Source organism: Kogia breviceps, chromosome 1 (assembly GCF_026419965.1).
Source record: "Kogia breviceps isolate mKogBre1 chromosome 1, mKogBre1 haplotype 1, whole genome shotgun sequence".
In the NCBI taxonomy this organism is placed as follows: domain Eukaryota; kingdom Metazoa; phylum Chordata; class Mammalia; order Artiodactyla; family Physeteridae; genus Kogia; species Kogia breviceps.
Genome location: NC_081310.1, coordinates 48,814,919 through 48,842,553, shown reverse-complemented (window position 1 = coordinate 48,842,553; position 27,635 = coordinate 48,814,919). Strand labels below are relative to the sequence as shown.

At 38.7% G+C, this 27,635-nt stretch overlaps 1 protein-coding gene across 3 annotated transcripts in view; it reads right to left on the bottom strand.

Moving 5' to 3' along the window:
• Nucleotides 1-23,670, bottom strand: part of RC3H1 (ring finger and CCCH-type domains 1) — a 90,698-nt gene extending 67,028 nt beyond the window's left edge. The window contains exon 1 of one of the 3 annotated variants that reach the window (XM_059040739.2): nucleotides 23,353-23,670. The gene's annotated coding sequence lies outside the window, so the exon portion shown is untranslated. The remainder of the gene's footprint in view (nucleotides 1-23,352) is intronic. The other 2 variants (XM_059040750.2, XM_067031258.1) reach the window with 2 other exon arrangements.
• Nucleotides 23,671-27,635: the final 3,965 nt, after the last annotated feature.

The following is a 27,635-nucleotide window of genomic DNA, read 5'->3' as shown; positions in this document are numbered from 1 at the left end:
ACAGAGAAAGGCTTCTGATTTAGAGGAGGAAATGCCTGGAAAATAGAACTTGATAAAGAAGGGTTGAGAAAGCTACAAAGGGCTAATTTAGGTGGCTTACCTTCCTAGTGTTCAGAGGGACAAAAAGAAACACGTCTACCTCCAACCTAATGCCAAATTTAGAGGAAGGAACAGTAAGGAAGGATAAAACCATTCACAGAGAAAATGCATGATCTGAAGTTGAAACACTGCAAGTGAAGGACAGTTTCTAACTTTGTGTACATAGTTTGAAGCTACAGGTTTCTCTTCTACATAGCAAAGTTCTACACTGTGTGTAAAACATACTCCACTGAATACGACAAGAGTTATTAAAGAGGTAGTAGAATGAAAAGGCCAGACTCAAAAGCATCATCTTCAAAGGAACTTTGAGGCAGTAGGCAGGGAAAGTGACCTGTTATAGCAAAACGTCAAAAGGTTATTTTTTCAGTTTTTGCATTCATATTCTGTTGAATATTACATACACTGTATGTAAATATGTCCTCACCATTTAGTGGCAGTCCAAACATCAAGGACATAATGAGAACTAATAACCAAAATCAGACATATTTTGGAATACGCTAAGCATTTTAGTTGATCTGTTATCATGTCAACTGCTGTCAAATTAAATGCAAGTGTTTGAAAATTGTTTTCTTTGTGAAAATTGATCTCTTCTTAATAATAACACTTGCTAAAAAACAATAACAAAACCAACACCAATAACAATGCATAGGAACCGTTTTGAGTCCTTTCTATATATTAATTCATTTTGCTCTAAAAATTAAATATCTTAAAAAAAAGAAAGAAAAATAAGAAAATAAGCTTAAAAAAAAGAAAGAAAGAAAACTGATGCCCATTTAATTAAGGCTCTTTTCTAAACCATAAAGATAACTCAGTCCCAATACAAAAGATACGTGAATAAAATTTGAAGGCTAGGCCAAATATTTTAACAAGACTTTAAATAGTTTCTCAGGTCACATTTTGAAATCCATCCTCCTGCTAGAATAACGACTCCTTTTTAAAGAGGAAGTTTGCTCCACCTATCCCCAGAAGGTATTTTGAAACACAATGACAAATCTGATTGGCAAGTCCTCAGTAATCTTGAATGTAGGGGAAAATGGTCACAATGAAAAGAAAATTTAACTTGTGTCTCATAAATTTACATTTCAGATTGTTAAATACTAATCTATAAAGCTCCTGAGAAATCCAGTGAAACTGAGGCATTTTAAGACAGAGGTCCCCAACCCCCAGGCCACAGACTGGTACTGGTCTGTGGCCTGTTAGGAACTGGGCCGCACAGCAGGAGGTGAGCAATGAGCAAGCAAGAGCGAAGCTTCATCTGTATTTACAGCCGCTCCCCATTGCTTGCATTACCGCCTGAGCTCCACCTCCTCTCAGATCAGCCGCAACATTAGATTCTCATAGGAGTGCAAACCCTACTGTGAACTGCACATGCGAGGGATCTAGGTTGCACGCTCCTTATGGGAATCTAATGCCTGATGATCTGAGGTGGAGTTGAGGTGGTGATGCTAGCGCTGGGGAGCGGCTGCAAATACAGATTATCATTAGCAGAGAGGTCTGACTGCACAGAGACCATAATAAATCAATTGCTTGCAGATTCACATCAAAACCCTCTCAGGAACTTCCCTGGTGGCACAGTGGTTAAGAATCTGCCTACCAATGCAGGGGACATGGGTTCGGCCCTGGTCCAGGAAGATCCCACATCCCGCGGAACAAGTAAACCAGTGCACCACAACTACTGAGCCTGCACTCTAGAGGCTGTGAGCCACAACTACTGAGCCCACACACCACAACTATTGAAGCCCAGGCACTCCAGGGCCTGTGCTCTGCAACGAGAAGCCCGCACACCACAATGAAGAATAGCCCCCGCTTGCCACAAGTAGAGAAAGCCCACATGCAACATCGAAGACTGAACGCAGCCAAAAAATAAAAATAAATAAATTTAAAAAAATAAAAAACCCTATCAGTAAGTGGCAAGTGAAAACAAGCTCGGGGCTCCCACTGATTCTGCATTATGGTGAGTTGTAAAATTATTTCATTATATATTACAATGTAATGATAATAGAAATAAAGTGCACAGTAAATGTAATGTGCTTGAAGCATCCCAAACCCATCCCCCCCACCACCAGGTTTGTGGAAAAATTGTCTTGCACAAAACTGGTCCCTGGTGCCAAAAAGGTTGGGGACTGCTGTTTTAAGGGACAGCACTAATATTCTGTTTCTTCAATGTATCCCAATTTACTAGTTCTTTCCTCACCAGCATGCTTAAATCTCTCTGCAGAGGAGCTAAAACAAAACCCCAAAACTAAAACCAAAACCAAACAAACAAAAAAACACACCAAATTTCTATCTCCACCCTGTCTTATTTAATAAAAAAAAAAAAAAAAGTCATTCAATCCCTGTCCCTGTTCCTGTCTTCTTCTAGTCTCTATTCTCTTCTCCCACACCTTTCAGTTTGCAAACTATCACTTTATTCCAACCATGATTTTGAAACTATTCTTAACAAGTATATCAACAACCTTCTTATGAAATACAACAGTCACATCTCAGTCCTTATCTCCTTTCTTTCTGTATAGCATTTAATAATGCTGACCAGTTACTCCTGCAAATGCTGTCCCTCTGGGGCTTCTATAATGGCACACTGTCCAGGTATTCCACTAATTAACAGGCCACTCCTTACGTGTCCCTGTTGAAGGCTTCTCCTTCTCTGCCCATCCTTGGAATATATGTGGCTCTTCAGAATTCCTTCCTCAATTCTCTTCTCTACAAAATTTCCCTCAGTGATTTCATCTATTTTCAGCTTTCGACTACCAACTAGATGCTGATGACTTCCAAAAGTTCAAGCCTCTTTTCTGAGTGCCAAGGTCACATAACCAGTTGGCTACTAGTCACCCATGTCCAACTGGGGTCTCAAATCATCTCAACCTTACCAAACCTTTTGTTCCTTATGTTAATGATTGAGTGACTTACCTGTTGACAGAAGCATAGGGAATCATCCTTCACTATTCACTTTTCCTCAAACCTGCTCCCCACCTCAGCTAATCAGTCATCATGTCTCATTCATTTTATTTCTTTAATGTTTCTTGAAATCTTCCCATCCATTCCTAAATCCTTATGTTAGGCTGCCAACATCTCTTACCTGGATTACTGTGACAATTTCTTATGTGATATCCATGTTAAAGGTATCCTCAACAGAGAAAGCCACTACTTGCTAGACTGTTAAGTTTCTTAAAATCAGAGAATGTCTTGGGTTTTCTTCTTCTCTTACTATTTTCTCTATGGTTTTAATACAGAAGAAGCCAGACAATATATTTTAGCAAACCTATCAAGCTGGAATATTTATGTTTTTGCCAATAGAAAGTCAACTGGGCTAACAGAAAGCTGCTAGGAAAGGAACCTAGGACCTTTCCAAAAGTAACATGCACAGATAAACAAGAACACAAGAATAACACCATAAACCAACTAGACTTAAAAGACATCCACAGAATGCTCAGTACAACAACAGCAGAATTCTTTTCAAGTGCTTACAGAACGTTCTCCAAGATAGACCATATGCTAGACCATAAAACAAGTCTCAATAAATTTAAAAGGATTGAAATCATAAACATTATAGTCTCTGCATACAATGGAACGAAATTACAAACAGAAAATAGCTTTAACTAACAAATACAGGGAAATTAAACAACATACTGCTAAATAACCAGTAAGTCAAAGAAGAAATCAAAAGCGAAATTAGAAAATATTTTGAAATGAATGAAAATGAAGACACTCCATACCAAAACTCATGGGATGCAACTAAAGCAAGGCTTAGATGGATATTTATAGCTTTAACTGTCTATATTAAAAAAGAAGAAAGTCTCAAATCAATAATCTTACTTTCCAGGGCTTTCCCCAGTGGCGTGGTGGTTAAGAATCCGCCTGCCAATGCAGGGGACACGGGTTCAATCCCTGGTCCGGGAAGATCTCACATGCTGTGGAGCAACTAAGCCCGTGCACCACAACTACTGAAGCCTCCTGTGGGCCTAGAGCCCATGCTCCGCAACAAGAGAAGCCACCCCAGTGAGAAGCCCGTGCAAGGCAACTAGAGAAAGCCCGTGCACAGCAACGAAGACCCAACGCAGCCAAAAATTTAAAAATTAATTAATTAAAATAATAATAATAATCTTACTTTCCACCTTAATTAAGATACTGGGGAAAAAAGATATCTAACATCAGCAACATGATGACAAATTCTCTATGGCCAAAATATAAACTCCGAATTTAATATTATTAGCAAGTGATGTCAATTTTAGATGATTTCTTCCCTAAACACTACAAAACAGAAACTTATAAACAAAAGATATTAAAAGCTTAAAAACCCAAGTATTCTTATATCCCAGTTGAATATTAGTTTAGAGGTGTAAATGCAATTTTTAAAAATCTAGACAGTTCCTTTTTACAATGAACACACACATTTCCACTTTGGAAGAGGGAGGTGGGGAGATAACTCAAGGCTTATGTACTCAAATATAAAACCTAGGTTTTTGTTAGATATTTTAAGCAGACAACTTCTAAAATAAGCAAATGAGTCTTAATATATCAAAGCTGGCAAAAAGGAAAAAACGCTCAATTTTCGTTATCTTTCAGAGGGCCTCTGGGACACCACTTATCAGTAGCAAGCTATGCTGGCATTCCTATCTTTGAAGGAGATCATCACAGGTTCAGGTAATAAGTGAGCAATACAAGCAAATGGAGATTTAAAGGAATGGCAAGTTCTAAAATAATAAGAATAGAATTTACTATGGGACAAAACATTCTAAAAAAGTGCATTATCTTTTTTTTTTTGCATTAACTTTTAATACTCATAATAACCTTGCAAAATATTATCACACTGTTGAGAAAATGAGGGCCCAGAAAAGTTAAGCAATGTTCTTAAGGTCTCACAGCCAGTAAGGGGTAGAGTTGAGATTCCAACCCAGGTTTGTCTAACTTTACTATTATAAGACTTTCTCTTTAGGTTTCTTAATCATTTGTTGTGGTATTCTGCAAAGATGGCCACAATTCCTCCCATCCCTGTAGCTATGCCCCTTTGTAATTTGACTTTACTGCTCTTTCTATCAAGAGATAGAATCTTTTCCCCCACGCTTTGAATCTGGGTGGCCTTGACTTATTTTGAATACTGTAGTTGAATATAGCATGTTTGGAGAGCTCCATAGCATAGGCCTCAAGAAACCTTGCAACTTCCACTCTTGGAACATGGTGCCACTATGTGAGAAGGCTTGAGCTAGACCTGAGCTGAGACCAACGGAACAGAGAAAAATTGTCCCAGCTCAGACCCCTAGAACAATCAGACCCAATTTTAGCTGCCAGATGACTGTAGCTGCATGAGTGACCTCAGTGGAGACCAGCAGCAGAACCACCTGTGGATAACTTAGCCCCACGCACTAACTCAGAATTGTAAGCAAATAAAATCGTTGTTGTTTTAAGCCATTAAGTTTTGGGGTGGTTTGTTACTCAATAATAGATATCTGATTGTTTATATAATCAAGACACAATTTTACATTTATAAATTTCATCACAGCCTTTTGAGAAAAGAGTAATACTGACATTGGAATCTGAAAGGTTCCCTCAATTGAATTACAAACTTTTCATAGAATGAATCTATCCTCTTTTCTTAAGGCCTAAAAATTACTAATATATTTAAGTACCTTCACAAACACAACATGCGTAAATTTAGCTCCTTATTCTTGCAGCATAAATTATCAGCAACTACAGGGAAGAGCATTCAAATGTACCAAAACGGTAACATTTTCAAAGCACAGCATGGATAACAAATCCTTTAGACTTAAAAATACGTACCACTTAGGCTCAATTTAAATCCATCTGAAACTTCGTATTATATTCTAACCGAATATAAATTGTCATCTGTGTAACAGTCCTCCATGTCGATGTGCCAGAGCAGCACTATTAACTCTTAATGTTGAAAGTGATTCAAATACTCCCAAGTTGTTAGTCTTTACTGGTTAAAATATAAAGAAAGACTTGGGCTTCCCTGGTGGCGCAGTGGTTGAGAGTCCACCTGCCAAGGCGGGGGACACGGGTTTGTGCCCCGGTCCGGGAAGATCCCACATGATGCGGAGTGGCTGGGTCCGTGAGCCATGGCCGCTGAGCCTGCGCGTCCGGGGCCTGTGCTCAGCAACGGGAGAGGCCACAACAGTGAGAGGCCCGCGTATAAAAGACTTAACCTTCCTTACCAGCATCACCTTAGTCATCTTCAGCAAGTTGTAATTGTTTTCACCTACCTACAACTTCTTTATATACTCCTCAAATCTTTCCCCCTCTATCCCAAAACTGTGGGAGGGGGGAGTGGGATTTGAGTGCTAAGCACTTATAAATCATCTCATTTAATGCTCCAATAACCTTCTGAGATATCTCCTCTACTTTATCGATGAAGGAAGAAAAGAAAACTGAAAACAGTTACTTGGATAATTTAGTGATCTAGTCATAATTTGAACCTAAATTTGTCCAACTCCAAATCCTGTACTTTTCCCACTGTCTTCCAACTTTCAGCAGCTGCAATTTTTAAAAATAAATTTTATTAATTTTTGGCTGCATTGGGTCTTCATTGCTGCCCACGGGCTTTCACTAGTTGCGGTGAACGGAGGCTACTCTTCATTGCGGTGCGTGGGCTTCTCATTGCAGTGGCCTCTCTTGTTGCGGAGCACAGGCTCTAGGGGCACAGGCTTCGTAGTTGTGGCACGCGGGCTCAGCAGTTGTGGCTCGAGGGCTCTAGAGCACAGGCTCAGTTGTTGTGGCACATGGGCTTAGTTGCTCTGCGGCATGTGGGATCTTCCCAAGCCAGGGCTTGAGTCTGTGTCCCCTGCATTGGCAGGCGGATTCTTAACCACTGCACCACCAGGAAAGTCCCAGCACCTGTAATTTTTTATACTTCTTAATAATTATGTTATTAGTCAACCATAAATAAATATCTGTCTAAATTAAACTAAATGGTGCCTGTTTTAGGTTTAATCTGAGCATGACTAGTTTTAAATTAAGTAGATTTAGTACAGGAATACTGGAACTATTTAAGCCTACTAGGTATTTTTTTTTTTAATAAAACAGGTTACAGCAACTTCTATTATTTCTTTCGAAGAGAATCACAAAGAATACTTTATCAGAATATTTCACTGAGAAATAATCAGGGGACTAAAACAAAATTAATCTTAATCTTATAAATATTTTATGATACTTAATGTACTGAAATATAACATACACACATAAAAAGTATACAGATCAAGAGTGTTCAGCTCAATGAACATAGTAAGCAAAGTGAGCATACTTGTATACCCAAGATATAGAACATTACCAGAACCCCAGAAAGCCCCCTCACCATCCCTCCCAATCATTACCTATTTATTCTTCCTCAAAGGCCACTACTACCCTAACTTGTAATGCTATAGATTACTTTTACCTGTTTTAAAATTCTGTGTAATGAATCATCAGTACGTGTTTTGTATTTTGGCTTCTTTCACTCAACATATTTGTTAGATTGTTCTACATCTATATTACTAAGCTGTTACAAAACACTCAAGTTAAATCTATCACAGTTAGAAAGCTACCCTTCATGAACTCAATTTTGGAGTAGTGATGACATTTGGATTTGGAATGTAGCAGATTTCTGGTGATGAACTGGAAGAAAAAAAATAAGTATCAATAACAAAAACTGGGAAGAAAGAATTCCCTCTTTATTCAAGAAAACAAAGCAGCACATGTGTCACACTAATAGCCCCTACTGCTTTACTTTTACTTGTTTCTGTTTTTTTTTTCTGAGGGAGCTTGTGTCCTAGACTTCCTTGTGGCACTTGGTAGATACCATAGGGCTCTGACTAATTCTAGAACTGGACAGCAAAGAGAAAACAGGCAGATTATTCAGAATAGGTAAACTGCATATGCAACATACTTCTTTTGCAATGGTTGGGTGATATGTAGTATATACTATGACATAGGGAATTTTTGTGTTAAAGATATAATCTAACATATTTAATAATAGTAAAATAACAATAATGTTAGTATTATTAAACTGTCCCCATAATCTACTGGCCAAGGCTTAAAGACATTTTTTATCACTGTTTATTTTTATAGAATATGCCTGAAAGAATCCCAGCTATTTCCAATGATTTTCAATTGCACATACTTGAAAAATAATGCTTAAAAAGAGAAAAAAGGATAGATACATTTTCCATTTTAGAAGTATTTCTGGACTGTCATCCCAGACAATATTTCATTTTGAACTTAAAAAAATGAACAAATTGCTACATGGGAGACCAAACACTATAGTTAAAATGTATGTCATTTACACATATCAAGTGCTTTGAAACAGTTATATAAATTGTAAAAAGATATTTTGCTGTTCCCAAGTAGTAGCTACTGTTAGAGAACCTACGGATTTGTTGCTACTATGTCAGAATTAAACATAAAATACTTCCTTCAACATGTGTAACGAAGATCTTTTAGGGAATAAATTCGTCCTTAGGTTTGTGTAGTGTATTACAGGGAAGAGAGGATAAAAGGATGGGACAAGCCTAACTGCTGTGGGTTGCACAATAAACAAATAAATCTACTATCATTTCACTCTATTCTTTGGTAAAATAGGGAGCCCTGCTTTCTTATCTTAAATTACGAACAATTTGTCCCTCTCTTCTCCTAACCCTGAACCTTTTCCCCATTTCCCTACACATATTACTATGTGAATTCCCTTAGGGAAGGCCTTACTTGATCACCTTATTTAAAATTGATCCCTCAGGGCTTCCCTGGTGGCACAGTGGTTGAGAGCCCGCCTGCCAATGCAGGCGACGCGGGTTCGTGTCCTGGTCCGGGAATACCCCGCATGCCGCGGAGCAGCCAGGCCCGTGAGCCATAGCCGCTGAGTCTACACGTCCGGAGCCTGTGCTCTGCAATGGGAGAGGCCACAGCAATGAGAGGCCTGCGTACCGCAAAAAAATAAATAAATAAATAAAAAGATCCCTCAACCCTAATCACACTACCACCACAATCTGTGCTTCCCATCTCTTTCCTGATTAATTTTTCTCCACAATACTTCTCACCATCCAATATGCTATATTTTAGTTATTTTGTTACAGCATGGACCCACCACTACTAAAATGTAAGCTCCATGAAGACAGGGATTTTCTTTTGTTTCTATCTCTAATCTTTTTTGAGTATATTTTATATGCCAAGCACTATTCTAAATTTTGCATGCATTATCTCACTTAGTCCTCACAATGACCCTATTATTAGATATTACATATCATTATATCTTAATTTTAGAATTGAAGAAAGTGAGCACAAACCTTAGGTGATATGTGCAAGGTCACATGGTAATTAACTTGTCCCTTTTTTTTTAAACTTGTAATTCCTTCTGTAGCCTTCGTTTCTTTAGTCACATCACTATACAACTTGAAATTCAATGTACACACCTAGTAATCTGGTAATCATACTAGATTCCGTCCTCTTCTACCTCCATTAAAAAAATTTTTTTCTATTATCTCTTAAATCTGTATCTTCCTTTCCATCTCTACTTCCCTGATTGAAGTTTGTGTTCATTCATTCAAAAATTACTTACTGAACACCTATCATGTGCCAGACAGTGTCTTAGGATCTAAAGATGTAGCCCTGAATGAAACAAAGTCCCTGCTCTCATACAGCATACAGTCTCTCTCACCTGGATCACACAGTAACCTTTTATCTGATCTGTCTCTAGGTTTGTTTTTGCCTTCCTCCACACTCCTCACAGCTGCTGGTCATTCGCTTATGGTTTTCTTCTATGACAAAAAACTCAAAAAAAAAAAAGGACAATAAGGCTTCTCTGGTGGCGCAGTGGTTAAGAATCCACCTGCCGACGCAGGGGACATGAGTTTGAGCCCTGGTCCGGAAAGATCCCCCATGCCATGGAGCAACTAAACCCATGAGCCACAACTACTGAAGCCCACACGCCTAGAGCCCATGCTCCACAAGAGAAGCCACCACGATGAGAAGCCCGCACACCACAAGGAAGAGTAGCCCCTACCCGCTGCAACTAGAGAAAGCCTGAACGCAGCAACAAAGACCCAACACAGCCAAAAATAAAATTAAAATTTAAAAAAATTTTTTAAAAAGGACAATAGACTTGAAAGATCCTCTTTCGCAAGAGTATCAAAATGGCCAATAAGTGTATAATATGCTTATTTAAGAGTCATAAAATGTCATTACTCACAAGGGAAATTACGATGACAATGGGAATCTACTATATGCCTACCAGAATGGCTGAAAAAAATTTTATTGACAATACCAAGTATTAAAGATGATATGAGCATACAAAATTCTCATACAATGCTGACAGCAGTGTGAATCGGTACATTCACTTTGGAAAACTTGGGAGTAAACCAAAGTCTACTAATGACCCACAAATTCCACTGCTAGGTATTTATATGAGAGGAATGACTAAGTATGTCCACCAAAAATCATATGGAGTAATGTTCATAACAGCTTTATTCATAAAAAGCCAAAAATAAACTGTAAACAACCCAAATGTCCATCAACAAAATGGATAAACTGTGGTAAGTTCATACAATGGAATACTATACTGCAATAATAAAAATAAAACAAATGATCCACTGTTACATATAACATGGACACATTTCACAGATATTACAATGAACAAAACCAGATACAAAATAGCACCTACTGTAGGATTTAATTTATAGAGGAAGCAAAAAGAAGACATGATGCATGATTTCATTTAAGAAAAGGCAAAATAGACTATAGTGCTAGAAGTCAGAATTAACTCTTAGAGAAGCTGGGAGGCAGGAGAGAGTGTACTGTCTAGGAAAGAGTAGCAAGAATTCTTGGGTGTTAGAAACATTGCATATCTTGATCTGGGTGGTTGTTACACAAGTGTATACATGTAAAAAGTAATCAAGATCTACCACTATGATTTTTGCCCTTTAGTGCAGGTATTTTGTATCTCAAGTTAAAAAACAAACAATATTGGGCTTCCCTGATGGCGCAGTGTTTGAGAAGCCACCTGCCAATGCAGGGGACACAGGTTCGAGCCCTGGTCTGGGAAGATCCCACATGCCGCGGAGCAACTAGGCCCGTGAGCCACAAGTACTGAGCCTGAGCGCCTGGAGCCTGCGCTCCACAACAAGAGAGGCAGCGAAAGTGAGAGGCCCACGCACCGCGATGAAGAGTGGCCCCTGCTCGCCTCAACTAGAGAAAGCCCTCGCACAGAAACGAAGACCAAACACAGCCAAAAATAATAAATAAAAATTTAAAACAAACAAACAACATCAACAAAAACTCTTAGGGACTTCCCTGGTGGTGCAGCGGTTAAGAATCCGCCTGCCAATGCAGGGGACACAGGTTCAAGCCCTGGTCTGGGAAGATCCCACATGCCGTGGAGCAACTAAGCCCATGCACTACAACTACTGAGGCTGCACTCGAGCCTGCAAGCCACAACCACTGAGCTCACGTGCCACAACTACTGAAGCCCGCAGGCCTAGAGCCCATGCTCTGCAACAAGAGTAGCCACCGTAATGAGAAGCCTACGCACCGCAACAAAGAGTAGCCCATGCTCACCACAACTAGAGAAAGCCCGCGTGCAGCAATGAAGACCCAACACAGCCAAAAATAAACAAAATTTTAAAAAACCTCTAAGATGGTACCTTAGCAGAATCAATCCCAAGTGCTTGAACATGCCATACAAGATCCCTGGGATGTGGCCCTCACCTACTTCTCCAGCTTTATTTTTCACCACCATCTGCCTCATGTTTTATACTCTAGCAACAAAAGTATGAAGGTTTCTCTGTATACAACATATTCTTTTTCACTCTAGGTCTTGTTTGGCTCAAGTATTCCCCTAAATCTGGGATGTTAAACCCCTATTCATCCTTCAAGTCGCATTCAACTCAGGAAGCTCTTTCAAGAAACCTTTTTATAGTCCAGTGTATATTAGGTTGCCCCTCTGATGTTCCCAATACATTCTAAACTCTTTCTATAAGAGGAAGTCCATACTGTTGTACGCTGTCGTACGGCATATATTTGCTCAACAATTGTTAAATGACTGAAAAATATCACTACTTGATTGTGGCAAGTTTCATATTTCTAAAGATAGTGTTGGACAATTCACATAAAAGGTAAGAGAGCTGAATTTATCATCACAAGATGAGTTCAATTTTTTTAATGCTGGTACTTAATCTTTAGAAGATAGTATGCCTCCAAAATTAACCACATTCTTAAAACTACCTATAAGCTAGGTAAAGCTAAAAGTTAAGTGACAGATTAAAAAGATAAGGATAAAGAAACTAATCTGAAAAGGCTACATATTGCCTGAGTCCAACTATACAATATTACATATTCCACTTAAACATATAAAAAGGTGCTCCACATCATATGTTATCAGGGACATGCAAATTAAAACAATGTGATACCACTACACACTATTAGAATGACCAAAATTTGGAACATGGACAACACCAAATGTTGACCAAGATGTGGCGCCAACAGGAACTCTCATTCATTGCAGATAGGAATGCAAAATCGAGCAACCACTTTGAAAAACAGTTTGGAATTGTCTTACAAAACTAAACATACTCTTACCATACGATCCAGCAATCACTCTCCTTGATATTTATTCAAAGGAGCTGAAAACTTGTATCTACACAAAAACCTGCACATGGATATTTATAGCTGCTTTATCCATAATTGTAAAACTTGGAAGCAAGCAACCAAGATGTCCACCAGTGGTACAACTGTGGTACAACCAGACAATGGAATATTATTCAGTACTAAAAAAGAAATGAGCTATCAAGTCACGAAAAGACATGGAAGAAACTTAAATGCATATTGTATGATTCCAAATATAGGACACTTTGGAAAAGGCAAAACTATGGAGACAATAAAAAGATCAGTGGATGCTAGAAGCTGGGGTGAGGAAGGATGAATATGCAGAGCAAAGACGATTTTTAAACCAATGAAAATATTCTGTATGATACTATCATAATGGATACCTTATACATTTGTGCAAATCCACAGAATGTATAACACCGAGAGTGAATCCTAATATATGGACTTTAAGCATCAATGTAAGTTCATCAATTGTAATTAATGTACCACTCTGGCAGTGGATGTTGATAATAAGGGTGGCTATGCATGTGTGGAGGCAGCTGAGTATGCAGGAAATCTTTGTACCTTCTTCTCAATTTTACTGTGAACCTAAGACTGCTCTAAAACCAACCAACCAACCAAGTCTTTTAAAAACAAAAAAGAATACTAAAAAAAAAAAAAAAAAAAAAAAATCAACAAGTGAACCTGAAATCTCTCTCAAAAATGGAGATTCGGGCTTCCCTGGTGGCGCAGTGGTTGAGAGTCTGCCTGCCGATGCAGGGGACGCGGGTTCGTTTCCCGGTCCAGGAGGATCCCGCATGCCGTGGAGTGGCTGGGCCCGTGAGCCATGGCCGCTGAGCCTGCGCGTCCAGAGCCTGTGCCCAGCAACGGGAGAGGCCGCAACAGTGAGAGGCCCGCGTAACGCAAAAAAAAAGGAGATTCTATGGACAAGATTTTGCTCCCCGCCCATTCTTTCCCCTCTGCCCCTCACCATTTTGTCATGATACACTTAAGACGCTTAAAGTTTTAACACTCTGAGAACAATGAATTAAATAATGCATGTCAATCACTATGGGAATAGGTACCACAACTTCAATATTCAAAGATGCTTTCATGACATTATCTGTTCTAAGCTTTGTGATATTCTAAGTTACTCTTACATGCTTTTAAAGAGATTTAAATATTACGTTTTCTATTCTAAGGATTTTTTTATTTCAAAAAACCCTCTCTCTCCTGCCCTCATTTTTTCTAATGCAGTAGAAAGAGAATATATTGGAAGGAACTTTTGTGCCCTTATGAGAAGATTTTGTCAACGGCAAACCTACATAATACAAAGACATTTCTGAAAAAATTGACTCAGATAACTCATAACTCAACTTTTCTAAATATATGGAGAGTCTTATGTTTTAAAAAAGTTTTTAATAAATTTAAAGAGAGGTCAGATTTGAGCAAAGAGTGACAGTTTAATCAAAACAGTAATTAATGTAAAAGCTGACATATAAAACATGGGTTTTAAGAGCAGTAATTATAGGGAAAGCCATTTCAAAATGAAGTTTAAAATTCAGGCTTTTTTTTTTTGTTTTTTAAATACAGTACTTAAACATGGAAGACTACTACTCTTTAACAGAATGTCTCCACAAAAATGAACTTGTGAGCAAGCATAACCAGTATACAGAGAAGAACAAATCAAGACCTTACACCATATAGCTATTTTCAGCAAAAGTTGAGGTAAACCTTACCCCAAAAGAAAGGCAAAAGAGCTCTGGAAACTTTAACATGATAATTTAAAGAATGTTTAAGAAGGTACAAGGTCATGTGGTAACCAAATTGGATTTTACCAAGTATCTGAATAGAATACAAATGTAAATCAGTACCAATAAAGAATTTTGGATGGCAACAATGTTCAGTTAAATTCTATTCACCCTTACCAGGCATTTCATATTAGTACAGGTAATTAATTATTATTATGTAAAGTGGGTCACACACAGAAGAAAAACTATTTTTCCATAATAACTGAATTATAGAGAAATAAGATAAATTTCTTATTTAAGATAAGAAATAAGATAAACTTCTTCATTTCAAGTTCTAATTTTTTTCTTTTTTTTTTTTTTGTGGTACGTGGGCCTCTCACTGTTGTGGCCTCTCCCATTGCGGAGCACAGGCTCCGGACGCACAGGCTCAGCGGCCATGGCTCACGGGCCCAGCCGCTCGGCGGCATGTGGGATCTTCCCGGACCGGGGCACGAACCCGTGTCCCCTGCATCGGCAGGCGGATTCTCAACCACTGCGCCACCAGGGAAGCCCTCAAGTTCTAATTTTTTAAAGAATAAGTACATTAGTATTTATTAAATCTATAGTTATAGCCTCTATAGTTTTGATTTATAATATTTTAAATTACATAGTGCATAATCAAACAGTCCCCAATAATCTCTTCAAAACTGACCGCAACTTTAAAATTGTAGGGCTTCCCTGGTGGCACAGTGGTTTAGAGTCCGCCTGCCGATCCAGGGAACACGGGTTCGTGTCCCAGTCCGGGAAGATCTCACATGCCGCAGAGCGGGTAGGCCCATGAGCCATGGCTGCTGAGCCTGAGCGTCCGGAGCCTGCGCTCAGCAACGGGAGAGGCCACAACAGTGAGAGGCCCGCGTACCACAAAACAACAACAACTACAACAGACACACACAAAAAATTAATTGTAAAAGTAACCCCAACTAGTGGAGATCCTAAGAGAGAACTAGAAAAAGGAGTTCTAGATTCTAATCTCAACTCTGCCAGTTATTAGCTCTGAGACCTGTTTAGCTTTGATAAATATTCAAAAGGTTTAGAGAAAAAATAAGAAAGAAAAAGATGACTCCAGATTTTAGGGACAAGAAGAGTGGAGTAAAAGATGATGCTCTGATAAGAAACCGTATTATAATGGACAGCATCTGGAAAGGCTGATTCTTTGGGGGGAGTAAAGGATTTTAAATTATGTCAAGTTTAGGATTGCTGGCAGCACAAGCAAAAACAGTGAAAAGGTAGGCTTAGGATAAATTGAGGCCATGCAAGTGGTATGTTCTCTGTGAGAGTGAATATAAATGGAGAACCGGACTTTGGTTTATATCAGCATTCTTCAATAGAACTTCCTGAGATGATGGAAATGTGCTATATCTGCATTTTCCAATATGGTAGCCATTAGCCACATGTGGCTATTGAGCCCCTGAAATGTGGCTGGTGCAACTGAGGAACTAAATTTAAAATTTTAATTTTAATTAATTAAAACTTAAATTTATCCATACAATGGAGTACTATTTAGCAATGAAAAGAAATGAGCTATCAAGTCACAGAGAGACATGGAAGAACCTTAAATGTACGTTGCTAAGTGAAAGAAGACAATCTCACGCATAGAACTGTACAACACAAAGAGTGAAATGTAAACTATGGACTTTAGTTAATAGTTTGTCAATATTGGTTTATCAATTATAACAAATGTAAGATGTTAACAGAAATAACTGTGGGGGAAGGTATATATGGAAATTATACCTTCAGTGCAATTTTTCTATAAACCTAAAACTGCTCTAAAAAAGAGTCCATTAAAAATTTTAAATTTAAGTAGTCAGATGTAGCTAGTGGCTGATATTAAACAGCACAGGTCCATATTAATGAAAGACTGATGTGGAAAGAAAATAAGAATGGTATTTCATTTCTGACCACCAACTCCATAAATACACAAAGTTTAATTGTATCTTGAATACTAACATTTGACAGCAGGAAATTCTCAAATATTCTAGATGAATATCTTTCTAAAGTGATTTTTGTTAAAATTTAAGGAAGAAAACAACATTTATTGAATGGGTACTATACTATAGATATATGCTAACTCATTTAAATTGTAAAACAATCCTTTCAAAGAAGATATTAACATTTCTGTTTTTAGAGATGAAAAATCATAAAGCTTATGGGGTAAATGATGGGAACTTAGATACATCTGACTCCAAAGTGTATGTTCTAATATATACTGTATATAGTTTTATGATTCCCAAAATCAATCATCAGGAACAACAGGTTATATAGCAGAATACAATAATTAATTAATGATATGCTCAGTCTAAAAAAGTGTCCCTGTATTAAACTGTCCCATGCTAATGTGATTTTTACCTCATTACCCTTCTTGCTGTCCATATTACCTAGAGTACCTTTACTTCCACATCTAATTTACATGTTTTAATCTGCTGTGAAATCAGAAAACAGCAGATTAAACTCTGCTGTGAAAATATCAAACTTCTCAGAATTATATACAGAGCAAGAGAGGTTCTAAGCCAGTGCCTTAGTGTAGATGATTTAGTTCATTAACTTTGTGATAAAGGTCTTTTTGTCTACTTCTTATTCTAAACTGGGATCAGGTTAGATGATATAATGTTCTATAATAAAGCTAAGAATATAATGATCCTGTTTCATTCACATATGTTCCACTAAACCATATTTTCAAGCATAGATCTCTAAACCTCATTTAAAGATGTTATTTTATGATTAAGTTTATTAATTTAGTACACTAGCTTTCTAATAAATGTTACTATTAAAGATTAATCAGATGTATATAAACAGAAATATTAATATTTACAGAGTTGATATTTCCTGAAAAAAGTCACTATTAAAGAAAAGCAGGAATTTTACTGCATTGAGTTCTAAGTGTTTGTTTTAATTCTTTTCATCACTTTTTAAGTTGTTCTTATAACTAAATTTAATAGCTAAAATTTTCCTAAAAGGGGGGAAATTAGTATCAAAATTTAAATTCTTCTTTCCTACTTAGAGCTTCTGTATTTGTAAACCATTACAAATCTTTAATAGTAACACAGAATCTGTATTTCACTTCTCACCATAAATGTTAAGATTTAAATTTAATTAGGGGAAGTACCTAATTTTGGATTTAAGTCAAAGATGAAAGAAGTAAAGCCTGTTTATTTTCTCCCTCAATCAAACAAACAATTTTAAAAAGCTACAAACCAATTGCTTCTGTAACAGTGTCTATGTTTTTGGAGGGAGTCAGGTATAGAGCCAAGACAAAGATTTCAAAGATTTATTCAACAAGCAGAGTGTAAGGCAAATCATAATTCTAAACAGTCTCAAAGATTCGCTGAACAAAAGTAATAAAGTTAGGGGACTCTCCTGGTGGTCCAGTGGTTAAGAATCTGCCTTCCAATGCAGGGGATGCAGGTTTGATCTCTGGTCAGGGAACTAAGATCCCACGTGACAAGGGGCAACTAACGGCACACGCTGCAACTACAGAGCCCACGTGCTCTAGAGCCCATGCGCCACAACTAGAGAGCCCATGCACTCTGGAGCCCATGTGCCACGACTACTGAGCCTGTGTGCTCTGGAGCCCGCGTACCACAGCTAGAGAGAAACCCATGTGCCGTAGCTAGAGAGAAGCCCGTGTGCCACAACAAAAGATTCCTGCATGCCGCAACTAAGACCCGACGGAGCCAAAAATAAATAAAATTTTTTTAAAAAAGTAATATAGATTCATACAGATTAAAGAGTTTCAATATAACAATCATTTTCTAATATAACTTCATATAAGTCCTTGTCTATTAATATTCCAAGTTTCTTCTACATATTAAGAAAAAACAAAAGCCAAACAAGCTGTAGATAAAAGACTATTCATTGCTCACATTTGTATAGAACATTAAAACTTAGTTAATTCTCACAACTCAACGAGGAAATACTAATGAGTCTGAGAGCTTAAGAACAACTTCTTTGGAGTGATCAAGATGAAAAGTTCAAACTGCTGTGACTTCCAACTTTTCTTCCATAAAGAATCCCTGGCAGCATGCCTACTGTACTTAGAGAAGAATGTAAAGAATGAGGTGGTTTTTTATTCCTAACAATCATATCCCAAAGTTTTTTCCTGCAATTTAAATTATACATAGCACTCTTGCTCAATCTTGGCTCAAAATCATTTTATGTAATATTCATAAAGACAAAGTAGAATGGTGGTTGTCAGGGACTGGGGGAGAGGGGTATGGGGAGTAACTGCTCAATGGGCACAAGAGTTTCCTTTTGGGGTGATAAAATGTTTTGGAACTAGATAAAGGTAGCAGTTGCACAACATTGTGAATGTACTGCCACTGAACTGTTTACTTTAAAATGGTTAATTTTATGTTATGCGATTTAAACCTCCATTTAAAAAAATTTATGTTAAGATATATAGACCACTGTAGAACTCTTCTTCAAAAACATTGCTACCACATTCAAATGCTATTTAGATCTTGGAGATATTTAGAAAAAAACGCATTACAAACTAAATTATTACCTTATATGCACAGTAATGGGTGTGTACTGATATCAGTGCTAAAACGCTTGACAAATGTCAAACATACATTTATAAATAATCTCAAATAAATATAAATGAACCTTATAACATTTATTCCTCTAGGGCAGAACATAATTTGAGTCAGTTCAACTGTGCATGTCAGATGAACTCAAATTTTTTTACTAGAATTATTTCATCAAACCTCAATCAGGAAAATATTGTGAACTGATAAGAAATGTCTAACATTACATAAAGAGTAAATAAGAATATAAGAAGTAAACAGACACAAATCTGACCACTAACGGATATAAATAAATATGCTAAAGCTAACTGCCTTGGGAATGTAGTGCAACATCACTTCAGATTAAACTTCACACTTGAAAATGTATAGAATCAGGACTTCCCTGGTGGTGCAGTGGTTAAGACTCCATGCTCCCAATGCAGGGGGCCGGGGTTCGATCCCTGCTCACGGAACTAGATCCCACACGCATGTCGCAACTGAGAGTTCTCATGCCACAACTAAGACCTGGCGCAACCAAATAAAAATAAATAAATATTTTTAAAAAGAGAAAATGTATAGAATCAACATTAAGAAAATTTGGAGTAAGAAAAATTCCTTTTATAAATAGCTGACAAAATTAATATTATGCTATAACCTCCAAGGCTAGTCCAAATCCAGTCTAGACTCCAGGATTAAACAAAAAAGAAGGCAATCTTAAAGAAGAGCCTAACGAACAGGCTGATTTTGAAATCTGTGACTGTTCTGATGCAGGTCAATCTGAGAATTTAAATCCACTTGAATCCAATCCCAAAGAATACCTCAACTCCTGAGCACGGACATAGCCAAAGTTAAACCAGGTCAATATACCCTGCCAAGGAACATCCTGCTCTGAAATGTCCACCAAACAAGGATCACTTATCAGTTTATTCTTCACTTTACAGGGTGCCAACCATTGGCAAGATATATGTAAGAGTGGACTGATTAGACCCCACCAAACTCCATTTCAAGCTCTAATATCTGGAGATAAAAAATACTGCATATTTCTAAATGGTCTATGGCTTTAAAAAATTATAAATGAAGAATTCCAAATGTTAGCTGACCTGACTTTAACACTACCGAATGTTACTAAAGTCATTTTAAAACTTCCCTAAGGGACTTCCCGTGGCACAGTGGTTAAAACTCTGCTTGCCAATGTAGAGGACGTGGGTTAGAGCACTGGTCCAGGAAGATCCCACATGCCGCGGAGCAACTAAGCCCATGCACCACAACTACTGAGCCTGCGCTCTAGAGCTTGCGAGCCACAACTACTGAGCCCGCGTGCCACAACTACTGAGTCCGCATGCCACAACTACTGGAGCCCATGCTCCACAACAAGAGAAGCCATCGCAATGAGAAGCCCATGCACCGCAACAAAGAGTAGCCCCCGCTCGCCACAACTAGAGAAAGCCTGTGCGCAGCAATGAAGACCCAACGCAGCCAAAAATAAATAAATAAATTTATTTTAAAAATTAAAAATAAAATAAAATAAATAAAACTTTCATAAATATTTATTTCAAAGGTACAACTTAGTTAACTGCTTATATAACAAATTAAAGCCAAGAAACAATTACAGCAATACCACAAATCTGTCCTATGTAAACGGTATGAGTTTCTATATTTATGGCATTCAGATCTGCTAAAAGCAAATATAAGTGCTTCTTTTGTAATTCACACGAGTAAATACGTTCTCAAACTTATAAGTGAATAATTTGGCAGTGTACAAATAATGATAATAGAAAAGATATTAGAGCTAAAGGCAAGCACAGTATTACAAAACACAGTTCATGGTTTTAAAAAAAAAAGGAATCCGTCAACACAGGAGATGCTTCAAACTTCAACCTTGGGACATATGGCAGCAGTAGCAATAGTAAAGCATCTAATTTGTGTCACAAGACTTCGGTTTGAGTAAGCTTTTTAACCTATTAATTAAGAGGCCTTTTTACTAGTTATAGCTACTTAGCTTCTCCTAAGCCTCAGATTCTTCCTATATTACAGACTAATTAGGAGGAATAAATGAGAATATTTTTACTCATTTAACAAATGTGCTTTGAAAAATTGTTATTTTAAATTTTTTATGTACAAAAAACCCTTTCAAATTTCTCCAAACGAAACAAACATATATTAACTTTTAATATTACCGAGAAATTACAAATCTAATTTTTAAGCTGTGGTCCCAAAACTTCTTGGAAGGAAATTCTTAAATATTCCTTGAGAAAATCTGAACTGACATAATCGGAATAAACACTGATATTGAAGACATAACAATTGAGGGATCACATCTTAAAACAGCCTGACACAAATAAAAACAGAATTCAATATCAAGCATAAATTGGGACCCAGACTCAATGACTGCTGGGTCAGCATCTAATTTCAAACACTTAAAAATCTTTGTTTTTAGAAAAATGAGGCAAATTAGTCATTGACACAACATAAGATTTGTTTTCACAACAAAGCACGCTGACCACTTACAATTCACAAATTCATACCTGATTACAATTGTTCTAATAGGTTTAGAGTCACAGATAAATTTAAGTATCATTATGAGATAGTTTACTTGCATTCTCTACCAACTAACAAAATTCAGCAAAAAAAACTGATTGCCTGATTAAATCATGACTTTGAACACTTTAAAAAAAAGTCCCTTTTGAAATTTATTCCCAGAAAAATTCACATCAGCAGAAGCCATGTGAAAGTTGTTCTTTCCCCACTACCTAAAAAGTCAAAACATCCACATTATTTATACTAGGCTTAAAATGAAAGGCATTCATATTCATCCATTATACTTCAATCCTAAGCAACAATAAAACAGTCCAACCTCCACGTTTATTCAATTTCTAGTCTACTTACTGTCAACTCTTGTGGAAGAACCAAGGCCCAGGGCCTCTCATTAAACTTCATATAACCTTAAAATGCTCTGAATTACAACAGATACGGACAATTCTAATTAGAAATTCACCTTAAAAATGGGTGAAAGATATTAACTGGCATTTTCTCTGCCCAGCACAGGTCCTTTTAAGAACACAAACTAGATGGACCACGCAATTTAGTATTAAATAGTGGAAAGCAGTCTTTTGGAGACATCCAAACAATTTTAATATAAATTTTCCATACGTATAGAAACTGACACAGAAATAACTTGGATAATTTTCCCCTTCACTTGGAAAGGTACATGGTAGATGTCTTGAGAAATTAAGTTTAGGAGAAAGAGTAGTTAAATGTTGAAGTTTCAGAAATCACTATGCAGGGCAACTATAATGAGGAGCTGTCTCTTTTTCAGCCTAAACATTCAATACAGAACAGTTGTTCCTAGTTTCTGAAAATTATAAAAAAAAGACAAGAAGTTCTAGCCTGGAGACGAAGCCCTTCTGTCTTCTGAAAAAATGCTTCATTAGGTCCATTTTATGCTAGTTAACCTTGTTTCTTATGCGGCACATTAATAATTCACAACGGTTCCTTTTAAGAAAAAAGTTCTATTCAAACATTACAATTTGCCTTCGCGTTGCCAGCAAGCGGCTTTGTTTCCAGTTTCAGGGACTATTCTGGGATGTCAAGAGTTACATTATCTACTGTTCCAAAAGAGCCCTAGTTCCACTCTCACCGGGACGTGGGCAAAACTGATGTTTAGAGAGAACTGATGCCTAGAAATGTTTAAAGAGGAACATCCTTCAGCCCTCTCTCTCCATCCCTTGATAATCACATTTTACCAGGCAGAATTGTTGGTGTTGCTGCACTTAAATTTTTTTGAAAAACACCTGCAAACACAACCTCCCTAGCGCCACCAGGAAGAAAAAAAGACTATCCGGATCGATCTGCAGTAACTCCAGGGAAACAGACATCGTAAAACCCACTTGAGCCGAGGAACGGGAGTGCTTAAGGGGGAGGGGGAGAGAGCAGCCTTGAGGGGCAGGCGGCGCCTGTATACAGACGCCCTCACTTCCCCACCCCCACAGACTGGGGGTCCAAAAAGCATTTCCCGAGCGCACTCTGCTCCCGCCAAGGCCCTCGGACGAACAGAGGGGCTGGGCAGCCCTGTAGCCCGCTCCCTCTGCCCGAAGCCTCCCTCGCCCTCCCCTCGACCAGGGCGGCGTCTGCACCTCCCCACGGCCTACCCACCCCGGCAGGCCCTCCAGGCGGCACGCGGAGGCCCGAGGCCTAAAGGACGCCGGGCACTGACAAGCCCCTCAGCCGCCGGCGGGGCCTGAGGCCGGGCGGGCGGACGCTACGGCCGAGGAGCCAAGGGCGGCCGAGGACAGCCCCTGCCCCGCCGCGGCTGCCTATTGTTCCCGACGGAGGCCGGGCCGCAGCCGCCCGGCTCCCCACGCCGCTGCCGCTGCCGCTGCCGCCGCCGCCTGCCGCTCGCTCACCGCGCTGGTCCGAGCAGCAGCTCCTCTCAGCTCCGAGTCCCCGCGGCTGTCGCCACCGCCGCGGCAGCCACCGCCGCCGCCAATGCCACCGTCGACTCTGACTCTGTCCCAGGCCGCCGGACCACGGCCGCCGCTGCCACCGCCAGCGCCGCCTCCGGCCTCCCACCTGCTGCTGAGGCTGCTCCGGCAGCAGGGGCCATCTTGTTGGTGTGCCTCCTCTCCCTCCTCCTCCTCCTCCGCCCCGTCACTCGTTGTCCTCGTCCCCTTCCTCTTCCTCAGGCTCCGTCCCGCCCCAGAGACTGGGGCGGAGACCAGAGTGAGGCCCCTCCTTCCGGGGGCGGGGCAAGAAGACGGGCGGGGCGAGCGCGGGAGCAAAGCTCTGAGTCACCGGCCACCAATGCCCGGGAAGGAGGGTGGTGTCGCTTACCGCCTGGACCCGGAGCGCACCACCCCCTGAGCAGAAGAACTGGTCCACCAGCGCCGCGGCGCCCAGCGGGCAAGTGGCCAGATGGTGAATTGGAAAATTTCTGACGTTTCCGTCCAATCCCGCGCTTACCTCTCCCCCTTGGCTTTCTCTTAGCCTCGTCCCATTGCTCTTGTTTCTTTTTAACATCTCTCCTCCTCCACCCCAGAAGAATTTGTTCTTATCCCGTTTTATCCTGGTTCTTGATCACACCAGCTTTGCCCTAGTCATTTCCCTCACAGAGTCCCCCAAAGAGTTCAGCCTCCCAGCAGGGGTAAACAGCCCAAAGGCCTGGACACTCACTGCCCCAAAATGTCTCTCCAGGCCTATGTGACCATTTAAGAGCTGTCTGGGGCAGGACAGAAAAAGATTCGGCCCTTAGAAGAGCTATTGGATCTAAAGCTAACCTTATGATTATTGGAAGTTTCTTATCCATTATGGAAAAGCAGCCATTTTCATTTTGGGTAAAATGGGAGTCCCCATCAAGATAATTCGGTTTAGCCAAACCCTTGCTTTTAAGAAAGGAGAGAAATGGAATTCTTTTCATGCCATACAGTCCTAATTTCAAAATAAATCGTCTAGAATAGAGGAGAGAGATGGTCCTAAAGTAAGCACCCAGTGAATACTCTTGTGCATTATCACCCTCCCCCCGCTTTTTTTTTTGCTTCAGGTCTGGCCAAGTGAGCAGAGATTTTGCTTCCCTGTCCTCTCTTCATTGCCTACATCTGCAATACCAAGAGAAGCACTATATTTAGAGAAGCTTCTGCTTTTAAGGTGATAAATTCAATTACTGTAACAGCTAGTGTTCTTATATTATTTGTAAATACTATATCACACACCTTCCTAAACTCTAAGCAGGGAAGAGTTCTTTTTAGTTGCTAACATCACCCTGCTATTCAGATTTCAGCTTCTTTTAGAAGACCTATTGATGTCTTTCTGCTGATTGGAATTTACTCTCTTTGAAGTGGGCTAAATCTGTAACCATCACTTCAACCCACTAAATAGTAACCCCAGTCCTACAAAGAGCAAATTTCTAGCTACCATGGAGGGATTAGGTTAGTGTGTGCTAATCTAAAGGCTATCCCTCAGCCAGGCCTCAGTCCCCTGCTGGGAAAAAAACAGATTAATCTGTTCCTCCAATTTTTCCTCCTCCTCCCTTCTCACTCCTAGGGAACCTTCCACAACAGAAGGTTTTAGCGGCTGTTGCTAGGCAAACATGCCAACTTCCCTGTTTAGGTGAGTCAACTTGCAATAGAATCAACCTAGATAATATAATTTCTTTGAACTATTAATAGTTACACCTCAACAGGTAGACCCCCTTCAATGTTCCCTTAAAAATATATGATTTTTTAAGTTAAACTTGTTTTTATTTCATAAATATTTCAGTTAAAAATAAGTTTAAAATGGAGGGGCTTCCCAAAATTCATTTTAATTATATAATTAAACAAAAATTTGGCAGAAAAAGGAGAAGAGCAGCTCTGAAGAAAACACTTAAGTGTTTGCAATAAAAACTAATCTACAAAAAGTCATTTATATGCTTTGAACTCCCCAGTTAAGGTAGACATATAAGATACAGTGAATAATTTGTCCCTTGAGACTGAGTCTATTTAGAAGAAAGATAATATGGTTATTCAGTGGAAAAAAAATAAGATATTCTGGGTTTTATTCCCAAATTAACTCTGTAAGAATTTTAGGTGGTGAATTAAGCTCTTTTTTCCTGATTTTGCTGTTTAAAATGTTTGCTATGTTATTGTTAAATAACAGTGACTTTTTTTAGGGTGTTGAGAGTTAATATGAATAAGATTAAATAATTATGTTAAAATTTAAATTATATTTAGCTTCTAAACTCTTAAAATTGTATAATTTGTTTTCATCCACTGAAATTTGTATTAATACAGCAAAATAGTGCCTGAGAAGTACCTTAAGCTAAACTAACTGATTAAGAATGAATTACTAAAGGCAAATAGCTTAAATGTCTCATAATCATTTGTGCTGAGAAATCACTATTTTGTAGCTTTAACACAATTTAAACAATTTGGTTTTATTTTATATTTTATTATCTAGTTCTAGAAATTTAGACTGCCTCGGCATCCACCACTGATACACTATGAAAATTAAATGCATCATTTCATGTAAAGGATTTAGAACAGCACATGGCACGTAGTAAGTACTCAAATGTTTTTTAAAAATCCATTTTAGGTATGTCATTATAGTCTTTAGTTTCTTGATCAGTCAAATAAGGATGACAAGTAACCAAATACAGTTTTGCTCTTAACATGAACCCTAAAAAAAAAAATTAATGCTAATAAGGCCTTATGAATCTTTTAAATGTATTTTCTGATATACCTGTACTATAATGTTCTTCCTTTGATTATTTATTTATTTAGAATAGCCTATGCTTTTTCGTTTATGCTAAGTGATTTTTTAAGTTACCACATGCTTTAAAATTGCTCTGGAATGTGCAATTATCAACCTAAAGCATTGGTTGTCTTATGGGACTAGAAAAGACCTAAGATACTAACCCACTTACTGCAACAGCTGAAACAGAGACTAAGAAAAGTTAGATCATGTATCTACACAACTCTTTGTTATAGATAAACGCCATGTTATTGAGGAGGGGGTCAGAGAGTGGGAAGGAGTGGAATAGGAGGAAAAAATTCAAAAATGAGTGAGTCATGTGTCCCTGACTTGAAGAAATGTAACAATCTAGTATGAGGAATACAATGAGAAGTACATGTTAACAACTAGAGTATAAAATAGCTTGGTGATTGCATTAAAAAGTATAAAGTTCTATGAAAGTTAAAAGGAAAAACTAGTAGGAATCTTCATTCTAATGTCATAGAACCTACCTTCTAACAGATGTCAATACAATGTATTAGAGGCATACAAGTACAATCAGCTTTAAATACAGGGCTAATTGGAGGATATGAGAATAGAGTTTAGATTAACTCTATTAAAGTACAGCTAGGGCTTCCCTGGTGGTGCAGTGGTTGAGAGTCCGCCTGCGGATGCAGGGCACACGGGATCGAGCCCCAGTCCGGGAAGATCCCACATGCTGCGGAGCGGCTCGGCCCGTGAGCCATGGCCGCTGAGCCTGTGCGTCCGGAGCCTGTGCTCCGCAACGGGAGAGGCCACAACAGTGAGAGGCCTGCGTACCACAAAAAAAACAAACAAACAACAACAAAAAAATAAAGTACAGCTAGGACCTGAGACTTCTCCAGTGTAAATCATTTATGTATGGGGAGAGAATGACATCCTCAAACAGGAACACATGCACAAAATAGGGGGTACTGGAGCTGAGTCATTTGGATTTTCTGAATTGCTTTAGGTAAAGTAAGTGTGGGAGGCCAATTTAGTCCTCCCCTTCCCACCCTCCTCTTTTCCTATACATAGATTCTCCATAATCTACTTTCTCCTCCAGTCTACACTCCTCTTACCAGTGTTCACTAAGATAAATATGGTAGAGTAAGAAATAAAGATGTCCTGAGAAAATATGAGGAAGTCACTAGTTTCTGACCTACCCTTAATCTTTAGAGTCCAGTCCCAAAACAGGCCCAAGTCAGTAACTGCAAACTAAACCTAAGGGATTGCCTTAGATTCAGGGAAACAATCCAAAGTGATCATGGCAGATGTAGCCCAAGTTAGTTCTGGGATTTCTGGAACTAGGTCCCTGTAGACTTGATTCTAAAAGAGCTAAAGAAAATGATGTTTCGGAGTCCTGCCTGAAATTGCTTTTGAACTGGCCTACCTTCTATGAATTGAGAATATATGAATTTTAACCAATCTCCTGAGACGTATTCCAGGGTGATAGTAAACAGCA